The following is a 14333-nucleotide window of genomic DNA, read 5'->3' on the forward strand; positions in this document are numbered from 1 at the left end:
CCACGCCTTTAGACGGTTGTTCGCAAATAACTCAAAAAGTGAGTATTTTTTGAAAAAAAAAACATTCTAAGCAAAAATATAGCCTGTAAAAAATTGAAAAAAATGGTGTATATATTAGGTCTCAATATCTAGCATAACAGCTGATTTATAGCTAATGAAAAATAGGTTCGTATTGGTCAAATTCCAAATGGAATACTTTAACATGAAATAACCACAAAATAAAGCACTTTTTGGGAAAACATATTACAACTTATTTAAAATGTTTAAAAAACATCATTTTTGATTTATAAAAATTTTTTTTGTTTTTAGTATCAAAAGTAAACAAGTTATGCTTAGAATAAAGTTAGTCCCTTTTTTTGGTTAAAAAAATCAGGAAAATCACCTCCTAATTAGTATCTCAAATGAACTTAGTCGTTACCCTTCACAAGTTTCTTTACTCGTGTATGTATTGTTTATATGATCTATAAGTTTCATCGGTTCAAAGTCCTTATTTTTGAAAGGGCTGTAGTTAAAAGGGATTGAACGAGTCACTGATCACGAGTGTATGCAAATTTAGAAACACCAAATCTTAATCAATTTGTGTCTTACAGAAAAACAAAAAAATACAAGATATTCAGAAAAGCAATGCTGACTTTTTTTGTTTTTTGAGATTTTTGGTATCTCTAACAATTTTTAAGTTATTTCTAAAAAAACCATTTTTTCAAAAATAAGCACTTTGAATCGATGAAACTTACAGTTCGTAATATAAACACAACATAAGTAAAATAATTTGTGAAACGGTAACGATTGATTTAATTTTAGTTGCTAATTAGGGGTGATTTTCCTGATTTCTTTTTGCCAAAACAAAAGGGACCAACTTTATTTTGAGCGTAACTTGCTTACATTTGTTTCTAGAAACTTGTTATAAAAACAGAAATAAAGCCTTTTTCAAACACTTTAAAAAAGTTATAATGGGTTTTTCCCAAAAAGTGCTTCATCTTTTGGATATTTCATGTTGAATTATTCCATTTGAAATTTGGCGAATATGTACCTATTTTTCATTGGCTATAACTCTGGTTCTACGAGGTCCAGAGACCTCAACCGTACACCATTTTTTTATTTTTTTACATGCTATATTTTTGCTAACAATATTTTTTTCGGCATAATACTTACTTTTTGAGTTATTCGCGAAAAACCGTCTAAAAACGTGGTTATTTTGTAGAAAAATGAACATATTCACTCGTAAATAACCCGAAAAGTGTTGAATTGGCGAAAAAGCTCTATAGAACAAAAGTTACTTAAAATTAGTCATTTTATCCATTTCCGGTCTTATTTTGGACATATATTTTTTCACCCCCAATAGGGGGTGAAAGTCACCCCCAGGGCAAAAGTACACATCGGCACATATCACTTTTTTTCTTTGACATGTTAGCTATGGTTTTGCCAAATTTCATGTAAATCCAAGCGGTTCTTTAAAATTTACAGCAAAAACCGTGATAGAATGTACTATTTCTAAAAAGATTCGTGCGTTGTTTATATCCCCCTCTGAGTTGTTTTAGGAATTTATATGCTCCTCGAGTGTAACCATGATTGAAATCTTCCTCATCCTCGATTCTTAGTGTTTGGTCGTTTTCGTATCTCCTCTTCTTTCTTCTGCCAATTTTATATGCCTTTCTTCGTTTTTTTTCATTTTTCGCGACTTTCTTGTGTTCTTCTTTGAGTATACTGCGCGTATAGTTCATTTTTTTTTGTCTATTGCTTGTTTACATTCTTCATCAAACCAAAGCTCTTTCCTTTTCCCATGTTATCCTTTTAATTTTATTCCATTCTTCTTGTATTGTTTCCTCTCTCTGTCATAGGAGTTCTCTATTCAGTCCTCGCTTTGAGTCATATCTGCACAAAAAGAAGAACAAAAAGACTCTGTACATTCCAACATCCTTTATTCATTGTGCATTTTGGTTGCTGATTTCGTTTCCATTTGTTACCGTCCAGTATCTAAAAAATTCTAAACAAAATTTGTTATATAAGGTTATTATTATATATCAACACTTTTTGAGTTATTAAAGATCAAAGATTTTATTTTTTCGTAAAAATGCATGTTTTAAAGCGGGTTTTTACGTATAACTCAAAAACTATAATCTTTTACAAAAAGTTATAATTACCAAAATTAAATATAATAAAAAATTAAGTACACTCCTCATTTAAAGAACTACACTAATGTTAATTCAAAGTGAGTTATGGGTAATTGAAGGTATATTTTTTTCGACGAGTACGCAAATCTAAGTATTCAAGCTTAAATAACGGGAAAACGATGCATTTTATAAAATATACCTATTAAACACTTGTCAAATTACTTCGGAATACCTATCAAATGAGCTCCAGAAGAAGTTAATAGCATCAAAATTAAGCAAGTTATGATGAAAGTAAGAGAACCCTTTCGAATTTTTTGGAAAAAGTAAAAAATAAAACATACGCCATTTCGACAAATATTATTAATATTTATAGAAATCCTTACAATAATTTCTTTATATTAGCATTAGAAATAATTTCAACAATTTTGACCGGTTTAGAATGCATACTAAAAATCAAGATATAATTTTAAAAAATCAAAATTTTTCAAATTATCGTAATTTTCATTTTCTTTTAATAATAACTCCAAAAATACTCAATTTAAGAAAAAAAATGATATAAAACCAAGTTTTAGTTTTTTCTGTATTAAGTATTTTATCTGTTTTACTATTTCTGTAGGGTGCAAAATAACCGAGATATAAACGTTTAAAGCTTAAATTTTGCTGCGAGAACCATGTAACCGGGGCCATTTAACCTTTTATTTTTAAAAAAGTAAGGGGTTTAATAGATTAAATTCAACGTGGTTTAAAAGCCCTTAGTTTTAGCTTTCAAATGGTTTTTAGGTAAATCTGATATTTCAAAACTAACGGAGTTATTAAAAAAAAAACAATAACATTTTTTGGAAAATTTTTAAAAAATAACTTTTGAAAAGTTTTTGGAGCATAAATTTCAATGCTATCAATTTGCTCGGAGGCTCATTTGATAGATATTTTTAAATATTTGACAAATGTTTAATAAGTTTATGTTATAAAATGCATCATTTTCCCGTTATTTAAGCTTGAATACTTAGATATGGGTAGTCGTCTAAAGAAATATACATTCAATTACCTATAACTCACTTCCAGTTAACACAAAAAGGTTTAGTGTAGTTCTTTAAATGAGGAGTGTATTTAATTTTTTATTATCTTTAATTTTGGTAATTATAACTTTTTTGTAAAAGATTATAGTTTTTGAGTTATACGTAAAAACCCGCTTTAAAACATGCATTTTTTACGAAAAAATAAAATCTTTGATCTTTAATAACTCAAAAACTGTTGATTTATAATAATAACCTTATATAACAAATTTTGTTGAGAATTTGTTCCTCTGTCGATTTATGGTATTATTTTTAATGAAATAATTTTCACCCACGAGAAGGGGTGGCATCCACACCCAGGGTAAAAGCGCAAGTTGGCATCATGTCACCTTTGTTCCTTAAGGTATCCTCTAATTACTCACCAATTTTCATGAAAATCGATGGAGGTTCAACGAAATCGGAGGTGAAAACCTTCAGTGACTGCACTATAAGGCTTTTTATTGGGATCGTTAGCTTATATTTTTGTTTTCCAACCGTTTTGTTTCCATTAATATTGCCGTAAAGTTCCTGCGACATATGTTATACTTTGTAAATCAAAGAATCCATTAACTTAACATCAAAAATGTATACTCTTTTTATCTCTTTTAATGTTTACTTTGTATCCGAAACTTTTTAAAACATTTCCCAAGAGGAAATAAATACGATCTCCCCTAACTGAACGTTTTACTATCTATATCTAGAGAGTAACGCAATAATATATTTTATGGTTTTGTTTGAGTTTATCGTTCTGATTTTACGGCAAATTTTATCTACAAAAGAACTCATCAAGGCGCGATTGTTGCCATTAATCTTGTCATTAATGAGATATAAAATCCATAAACGCTGGAGTGGTTAAATATTACAAAGTTTCCCCAAAAATAAAAGCCAATCTCTCACTTTTTTAATACTTTTTATATTCTGCTCTACAGTATTTGCTATGTATTTTTGAAGTTATTCTTCCATTGTTTCTTCCTGTTTATATTTTTTTGGAGCATAAACTCAAATGATTTTGATCTGACTTATCTCCATCGTTTTTATCTGCTCTAATTTTTAATTCCTCGAAGTTTCTGATTTGTTAATAATGGCTTATTTTTATAGTCTAAGAGCTAGAGCCGAAAAATCATCGTCATAAGTAATATGGAGTTTGGCATGTGAAATGTGTCTATTGTATATTGATAATTATGACCCCTTTCAGGCTGACACCTCAGTGGATACAGGAAGTAGCAATAAGGGTTGAAAGAGGAAAGTTAGTGTAGTCTTTAAAGTTTTTCATCTCTTATTTTATTAAACCTCCATTGGGAGTGTAAAATTGGTGACTAGTTAAAGCATACCCCAAGAAATAAAAATGATTTGGTGCCAACTTGCACTTTTACCCTGGAGGCGGATACTACCACTTCTCGGGGATGAAAACTATTTTATTAAAAATAACCCTACAAATCGATAGATGGACAAATTATAAGTAAAATTTCTTATATCGTGTTATTAAAATAAATCAATACTTTTTGAGTTATTAAAGATCAAAAATTTGTGTATAAATTTAGCAAAAGTGTATTCTAATATGTCAAATGTACCCATTATTGGACAGCCCCAGTTTCTGGACATATTCAGTTTACATTGATAGAAAAAATTCAATTAAATATCGAAATAATATAAAAATAATATTTTACTAACATACAATTAATTAATATGTTCTTTTTATCATCCGTAACTTCACTCATATGCTCTTAAATAGACAAATCTTTGATCTTTAATAACTCAAAAAGTATTGACTTATTTTAATAACATGATATAACAAATTTTACTTAAATTTTGTCCCTCTATCGATTTGTGGAGTTATTTTTAATAAAATTGTTTTCACCCGCGGGAAGGGGTGGTATTCACTACCTGGGTAAAAGTGCAAGTTGGCACCAAATAAGTTTTATTTCTTTAAGTTTTATGCTCTAACTAGTCACCAATTTTCATGCAAATCGATGGAGGTTTAACAAAATAGGAGGTGAAAACCTTTAATGACTGCACTAACTTTCCCCTTTCATCCCTTATTGCTACTTCCTGTATCCACTGAGGTGTCAGCCTGAAAGGGGTCATAATTGTCAATATACAATGGACACATTTCACAGGAAAAACTCCATATTACTTATGACGATGATTTTTCGGCTCTAGCTCTCCGTCTATTTATGATTATTTTTAGCTCGTCGTTTATTTCGTGTTCCTTTAATTCCAATCCTCTATAATTCCATAATTAATCTGTCCATTAAGCCAGCTCATTTATCTTCACCAGTTTAAGATGCCTAGTTCGTCGTGATTTTGATCCTTCTTCTTCTTACTTTAGAACTACGTCCTGTCACTCCTGTTCAATTAAAAAAAATGTATTTATTCGATACCCTAAAAATATAAACACATACTAATATCAACAATCTTATTACTATTACATACTAACTAGGTTGCAGTCCTTGATAGAAACAAAATAAAAGATTATTTTGAACGTAAATTAAAATAATAATTGTTACTCAATAATAATTAATGAATAGGGACTACAACATGTAAACCATCAAAAACCTTTTGGCTCCTAAATCATTGCTATTAGAAAGAATCACATAAAATCCTTGTAAATTTTTACCAAGTTATAAATGAATCGTGTATTGAATTTAATTAATACCAAAAACGCAACTTCTGGTTTTAAATTAGATGAAGTTCTCAAAAAGAAAACGTAGGTTTTCAGTTATTGAAATTCGTACGAATTAAATACTAATATTTCAATAAATAAAAAATACTTTATTATTTGAAAAGTCGATGAACTCTGAAGAACCATACAGTAAGAAAATGTGGAGGCGTTGAGGGGTCGACAAAAAGGGGTATTTATCCAAAAGGACGAGAATGCAGAGACGGTACAAAATGGCAATGTATGTAGGGCCCTTAAAATTCTCCCTACTCTAAGGTAGGGCCAGAGATGGAAACGGTTATAGGAAGAAACCCTATAAAGAGGGAATTATCTTTCTTTTACATTATATTTAAATTAATTAAAAAGAAAACGTATGTATCATAGACTGCGGGTTTTTTACACTTGTACATTACTGTTAGGTACGTTTGTTACTTTTTTACTTTTATAAATTAACGTCGTATGCCATCTCGGCTTGTTGAACTTAATAATATAGTACAGGAACCGAAGCTTTTCACCTCGCAATTTTTACAGAATGGATCGATTTGATTGAAAATTTGAGAGTAAGTAGTGGGCGCTTTTACCATGGAGGTGGTTGCCACCCCATCTCGGGGGTGGAAATTTTTTATTATATTTTGACCGCAAAAGTTAATAAAAACGTTCATTCTAAGCAAAACATGTTCTATATATTTTTTTGATTAAATCAACAGTTTTCGATTTATTCGCTGTCGAAAGTGTTAGTTTTATATCGAAAAAATCAATGTTTTTCGATATTATACTCATTTATTATTCACTCAATTTTTGCCGTAGAAAAGACTTCTTTGAACCAAGTTGTTGGAAATTAAATAAACTAAAATTTCATATTTAAACATTTTTTCGTATCTCTGATGCTAATCTTTCTATTCTAAAGAAAATAGCATTTTTCACCATACTACAAAAATTCGTTATTTGTTTTTAACTCCAGTTTTTTAAAAACTAATCATTCTAAGCCAGTCAAACTTCCAGAATCTATTAATAATACATAAATAAATAAGAATAAATAAGACTAATTACTAAAAACACCGCTAACTTACATTATTATGCTTCCAATTGGATTTCTTTTTTTTTAATATATTGATTCTTTAACCGTAACTTTTTCATTTTTCGTCTTAGAAAGTTTGGTAAAAAAGTATTTTGTAGGTTTTTACAAGGTCTATAAGCCTGTTAATATTAAATCCTTGTAAAGTTCTCAGTCGCAAAAAGAGGTGACTTTGAAAGGGTTGGTAAAGGTGGTTTTGGCATGTTATTACAAGTTTTAATTGTCAATACCTCACTAAATTTTTGCCGTAGAAAATTTTTTTGCAAACTCTCTTCTTGGAAATTAAATAATCTATAATTTCATGTCGAAACATTTTTTCGCATCTCTGATGCTAATCTTTTTATTCTGAAGAAAAAGGCATTTTTTACCAAGCTACAAAAATTCTTTATTCGTTTTAACTCCATTTTTTTTAAAACTAATTATTCTAAGCCGGTCAAACTTCTAGAACCTATGTATCATACACAAATAAAGAAGTCCAAATAAGGTCAATGACTAATTTAAATTAGGGTGGTGATTAGGAGGTGGCGTCACTTAATTATTGAGCTAGAGATTTTTTTTATTTCTGGAGATAGATATTTTTAAATACTTTAAATTAGTTTAAACAAGTTATCCTCGAAATATGCATAGTTTTCCCGTCTTTTGACTTTGAAACTACAATATTTAGCATTTGACGAAAAAGAGCTACCATATAATAAAGTATAGCTCGATTACTATTGGTCTTAAAGAAAATTAGAAACAACTATTTTGTTTATTTTTTCAAAAGGTGCATTTTTGTTAAGCAAAGTTGTTTTGATAAAACGAAAACTTTTTGAGTTATTAGCAGAAAACTGATTAAAAACATTGATTTTTTCGATATAAAACTAACACTTTCTATAGCAAATAACTCGAAAACTATTAATTTTATCACAAAAATGTATAAAACGTTTTTTGCTTGGAATGAATGTTTTACCAACTTTTGCAGTCAAAATTTAATAAAAAATTTCCACCCCCGAGATGTGGTGGCAATCACCCCCGTGGTAAAAGCGCCTTTCGGCATTATATAGATTTTGATCCTTGGACTATCCACTACTTATTCTCAAATTTTCAAGTAAATCGATCCATTCTGTAAAAATTGCGAGGTTTTGTCCTATTTTAAGCTTCATTACTTGGACTAACAATAATAGTCTCCCGTTTTATAGCGCTAACGCGGATTTGAGATTATAGCAGGGTAGTCTGCTTTCTCTGAAATCTGCTAGGGCCTAAGCTATACAAGAAAAGTAACAGGGCCAGTGCTATGCTTCAACCGCTTATTATTACCCCTGGTGTTACACATTTTTCCAACTAGACTAAACACGCGCAAGTTAGTGATATAAAAACTCAAGAAATCAAGAAATATTACGGCTGAGTACAGGTCTAGTATCTAATATCGAAAGATATTAAGGAGGACATTGAAATTTGGGACCCACTTGCGAACAAGGTTCAACCACGAGTTACATCAATATTACAAAGAACCCTCTATAGCAAATTATGAAAAAATACAAAAATTGCGCTGGACAGGTTACCTTATAAGTAAAGTCCGGATTATAAGCATTTTGCTTTTTTTGGTTATAATTATTATTTTTAGTAAAAATGCTTATTTTGAAGATATATTGCTTATCCTTGTTTATTTTACTTCGTATGATAAAATATAGTTAAATTTCATTTGTACTTCCTGTCTTAAGCAAAATTCTATTAAGTAGCTATAAAACCCTAATAATTCAATAAACCATAAGAATTTTAATCCCTTAGGCCTAGGAGATAAACGGGAAAATCCATCGTTATACAGTCGAACCCGCTTATTAGAATACCTCTTAAAGGAATATCCCGGTTTAAGGGATAGAAATTTGAGGTCCCGAAACGTTTTTACTAGCCCTAAATGATCGGTTATTAGAATATCCCGGCTATAGGAATACTTTTGCTTGGCACGAAGGCTATTCCAATAAGCGGGTTCGACTGTAACTGTTCATGTAATATACTAATATTTGTCTGCAGACAGCCCAAATTTATTATATCGTTGTAAAATACTTTTCTCAGAGACTATTCTCGGAGAATATTCTAATCATTCAGTATCGGCACATTTGCCTAAATTTAAATACGCACCAATCACATCTGTAGATGTTGAAAGAACTTTTTCTACGTAATATGTATACAGATAGAAGACATAGCTTTTTACAAGAAAATTTTGAAAAACATATTATTGTTAATTGTTTTTATGCTAATGGCCATGAATAAAAAATATATTAGTGTGTTAATTATTTTTCTATTTTTCATTATATGTATTAGTTTAACACTTTTGTAATTTTTTATTAATTGTTAATAATACGATAATTAAAAATAAATGTAATTTAATGTTAATGTCCTTTATTCATATTTATATCATTATATCCATGTTTACTTACAGGTTTTTTTCTTGAACCTTGCTTATTTCAAAAAAACGTTTTCATAAAGACATTTTTTGCTTAAGTGCTTATTTTGGCCTTTCTGCCATGCTTATAATCTGGACTTTACTTGTAAGAATGGATAATGAGAGAACATCTAGTAGAACGCTTAGAGGAACTATGGTGGGATGTCGGCCAGTAGGAAGACCAAGAAAGAGGAGGATAGACGAAGTGAGAATCGATACTAAAGAGATCTTGATGGAGGATAACGAGGAGAGCAGCCAGCGACAGAGATACTTGGAGGGGGATGCTGGGTGAGGCCAGGACCCGACTAAAACTGTAGCTCCAAAGGAGAAAGAAAACTTAAAAACGTAAAACCAGAATGATAAACTCAAACAAAACCCTAAAATATATTATTGCGAAGATATAGATAGTAAACCGTTTAATTGAGGGGAGATCGTATTATTTTCTCTTGTGAAATGTTTTGAAAAGTTTCCGATATAAAGTACACATACTAAATGAGATAAAAAGGAGTACCTATACATTTTTGATGTTAAGGTAATGGATTTTTGAAGATATTCTTCTTTAGCTGCGAATCGATTGAGGGTAAAATTTGATTGATCCCCGCGCATGCGCACACCGACAGTATGGTATTAGTTTTTATACGGGCTCTGATTGGGTGTTGAAATTTTGAAATGATATGTCAATATTTGTTCAATATGGAGGTTATCGGTAAACAAAAATATTGTATAATATTAGTTTTTATTGATGTGTGGACAGAAATAAAATCAAATTTATAATTATAGTGACTTTTTAAATAGTTTTCAAAAGCCGCAGGTACGTAATTCTAAATGTTTCAGTTGGAAATACCTAATAGTTTCAATACCTATCTATTTGGAAAATGTAAACAAAATAATGTAGTGTAGTTACCTATTAGTAGGCAATGCTTTAATTTACATAATCGGATTACGAACAAACTTTCTACAAATCTTCATCTCATATATCGTTTTCTTACTCTATATTTTGTTGTATTTTATTTCGACAAAAATCAAACTAATAATTTTATTAAATTCATATAAATTTATGGTGTAAACCGTTTAGTTTAGTTTGTGTATATTCCCACATGACGTATACGAGAGTTTGGTGCAGTTTGAAATGGCGTCAACTTTCGTACGGCGCGGTAGACGTGAAGTGGGTTCAAGCCCCAAGCAAATTATTATTTTTTTATTTTTTTTTTATAGATTTTATGATTGTAAGTATATTATTATATAATTTTTGAAGATATTCTTCTTTTTTGAAAGTGGTAGATAAGAAAGTTAGTTTGATTTTTAAATAAAATAAGTACAAATAACCTTTTAAGTATATTCGTTTAAATTACCTATTATATAATAGAAGAATATCTTCTTACGTGCGTACAAAGTACACACACATTCTTTTTTTTATTTACAAAGTATAACATATGTCGCAGAAAATTAGAGCAAAATTATTTCTAAATAAGTAATAAATTCGACCGTTACTTGATGGAATTTGCATATAAACTGTTCATTAAAAGAATGAATCTGATCTAGAATCTAGAATCTAGAAGGTGAAGTGCATAATATGTAAAATCTGTTTTTCTATTATTAAAAGTTCTTTTGTGTTCTGCTGTACGTTTGTCAAAATTTCTGCCAGTTTGTCCGATGTAGTTTGTATACACCACTCCGTTTTATTTTGGCTCTTATTGTTCTTAATGTATTTGCTTAAATTGTTGTTCGTTCTGAAAGCTGGTGTTATTTCTTTTGTTTTTATGTGTTTGGCTATGTTTGTTGATATCTTGACTGTATATCTAATAGAGCAGAAAGTACCTACCTACTGGATTTTTTCGCAGGTAGTCAGAAGACTAATTTCAGGGCTTTCTTATGCAGTTTTCGGTTTAAATTCTTTTAACTGTTTGTTCGTTGTGCCCATTTTTTACTGCTATTTGTTTAATGATATTTAATTCTATCTCGAAGTTATTTTTTGACGTGAGAATTTCTGTCAATCTGTGTAACATGCTTTGGTTGCTAATGTATGTTGTGTTGGATGGGATACTGAATGGGCAGTGCCTATCTCGGCCCAAGAAACAGGTAGGTCTTTTAAAAATGTCCCAAGTAGGCGCAAAGATTAAGACTTCCCGGTATAAAATATACTAGCTCGGCTCATGGGATATTAATTGTTACTATCAAATAATTTTACATCTCAATGGAAAAAAATACATTTATAGTAAATACATATTTACCATAATAGGTACATAGAAGCTAAATTAGGTATAATTTCAAGATAAAAAGGTAATTGCTTTTGACTACATGAGCAGTGGCGTAGCAGCTACCCATGTCTCAAACATCTAACCAAGCTTTATCCTATGTTTTTATCAGTAGCGAAATCGATTCCACGGACAACATTTCCAACCAAGAGAAACTGTTTCTTAAATTCGCAAAGAACTTAATATTTTCCCCTTATCTATAATTCGTTCTGCGAAGCTCTTAGAGCAGCTGAAGATATAGACCAATGGGGGAAAATTGTTAAGAATATTGGAAGACATCACGATCCTCAATAATGGGAAAACGACAAGAGAGAGAGATAATTCTAAGATAAAATTATTATTATACCTACTAGTGGGGTACTAATACCTACCTGTTAATGGTCGAGCCGACCTGGGGTTTTTTAAAATGTACCTGGGAATGCCTGGGATATCATAAAGGACTAAAGGTTTATATTGATCCGAGATGGGAATACGCCTAGTGAATTGTGTATTGGCTGTGACTTTCGCCGGTAGCGCTCTCTCACGGTTCGAAACTTGTACTTTTATTGTAAAATTGGTGTATTATGTCAAATATTACAAAACGAGAAAAATAAATATTTATCGACACAAACACAAATTATGATTTGAAATATTATTGTAAACTGAAAAATTACTGTAAATATTTAATATATAAGTTCCTGCGCCTGGTTGACTGCTTACGCAAGAGGCCATTGAAAAAAGGATAAGTTTATGTGAAATTTAAAGGTTACCTCTATTTTTATTGGCTTTGAGTTTCGCCGGTAGCGCTCTCTCGCAGTTTTAAACTTGTACTTTTCTTGTAAAATTGTTCAAGTTAAATGCACAAAACACAAAACTGCCACTAACAGCGCTGGTGAAAACGACTTAATCCTCTCTACTCATCGGCTCACAGCGAATAGTAATAGTTGTATGGGTAGGTTTATGAAATACGAAGAACTTATGTTTATTTTGTAGTCTGGTGTTAAATCAAGAAAATTTATGGAATGCTTCTGTTCTGTTTCTATTATAAATTCAATATTGCTATACTAAAACCATAAAATATATTGTTGCGTTATTGCGTTACACGCTAGATATAGATAGTAAAACGTTTTAGGGAGATCGTATTATTTCTCCTTGGGAAATGTTTTGAAAATTTTCCGATACAAAGTACACACTAAAAGAGGTAAAAAGGAGTATACATTTTTGATGTTAAGTAATTGAATTTTTTTGATTTACAAAGTATAACATATGTCCCAGGAAATTTGCGGCAATATTACTTTTTTCCTGTGACCTTTAGCTTCTCTGTGTTATATTATATTTGATGTATTATTTAACACTTGTCGGTCCCAAACTCGGTTGAGAAAGAAGGAGGGTCGTCGGGTTAGCCTCCGGCATTTGGAAAATAAAAATATAAGCTACCGGAATACTGTAATCCGTATTCCGGTAAGATTCTGGACGGAAACAAACTCAGCAGGGGCGTAGCTACCGCTGTATAAACCGTATTACCAGAGAACGGCAGTTCTCGTCAGTGGCGCACAATACCCCTACATGCGACACTATATATACACCAAATTTTCGATTTTTTAAATCTGACTGAATTGAAAATTGGGCTATATCCCATCTTCAAGTTTAGGAAAAGACTCGCCCATCCATATGTTAACTCTCCTTTTTGGTCCAAGGGTGTGGATTTTACGGCCCTTCCCATTTAGGGTCTGTTTTTCGTTCTCGTCCGCAAAACTCCGATCTATGCGGCTTCTGATAGTACTGATCATTCCCTTTCCAACGCATGTCTAATTTTGAAAATCGGTTATACCATTCAAAAGTTACCGAGGTCAGAAATATGACTCAATTTTTATTTAAAGAGAGGAAAATGTGTGTGGATATGTAGGTATGTATGTATGTATGTGTGTGGAAAAGTTACACCGATCTGAATTTTTTTCTGTGTTTCAAGAGGGGGTCAGGCTCGATTCAGAACCGGTCTAGTTTGTGACTTTTGACCACCCATAAGCCAGCTATAGGGCTAGGAAAATACAAATTTGCATATTTTTTGGGCGTACATATCTTAGGTTCAAGGAGAGAGAGGAAAACCGCAAATACGCCAAATCAATAGCGTTGAGTTAAGCTTTCAAATGGTGCCTAAGCGGTCAAGATTGTACCTACACACAGCTCAGTATAGCCGAAAAGTTGAAAAATTAAACTTCGAAAATTTTGGTTTCTTGACAATTATTCAAAATTTCAACCTACGAATTGTGCCAATAACTGAGCGTTTGTAGGCGGACTCTAGATGCGTCTAACGGTGTATACCTCATATCTGGGAAAATTCGAATTTTTAAGTTATAGGCTTCATAATTATGATCAAATCTATTTCTTATGGGAAAAACGGTTTTTCAAGCTCAATAATTCCTGTATTACCTTCAGTTATCATATTTGACCTTGGATGCATCAGATACTGCTTGTCAATACGTTGCAAACTCATCTTTAGTGATCAAAATCGGTTGAGCCGTTCAGAAGTTATCGAGCCCCAAAAGTAAAATCCATTTAAACATTATCGCCGAAATGGTTTATGTAGTTATAGTGGTTACGACGCTAAGTTTAATTGGGCAATCCGAGTTTATTTGCCAAACGATTTTTTTGTAAATAAATAATATGATATGTAATATGGGTCATCCCACCTGTAGTCGTCTCTCTTTTTCTTCTTTGTGCTTCATGGTTTTTGTGACAAAAGCAATGAACAAGTCGAACTCCCACTTGCTTCTGATAAG

The 14333-nt window shown here is 31.2% G+C and overlaps 1 protein-coding gene across 2 annotated transcripts in view; it reads right to left on the reverse strand.

Annotated features, from left to right (window-relative positions):
* LOC114327530 (small G protein signaling modulator 1) overlaps positions 1-14333 on the reverse strand; it is a 93664-nt gene that overhangs the window by 40816 nt on the left and 38515 nt on the right. The window lies entirely within an intron of this gene.

Source organism: Diabrotica virgifera, chromosome 4 (assembly GCF_917563875.1).
Source record: "Diabrotica virgifera virgifera chromosome 4, PGI_DIABVI_V3a".
Classification (NCBI taxonomy): domain Eukaryota; kingdom Metazoa; phylum Arthropoda; class Insecta; order Coleoptera; family Chrysomelidae; genus Diabrotica; species Diabrotica virgifera.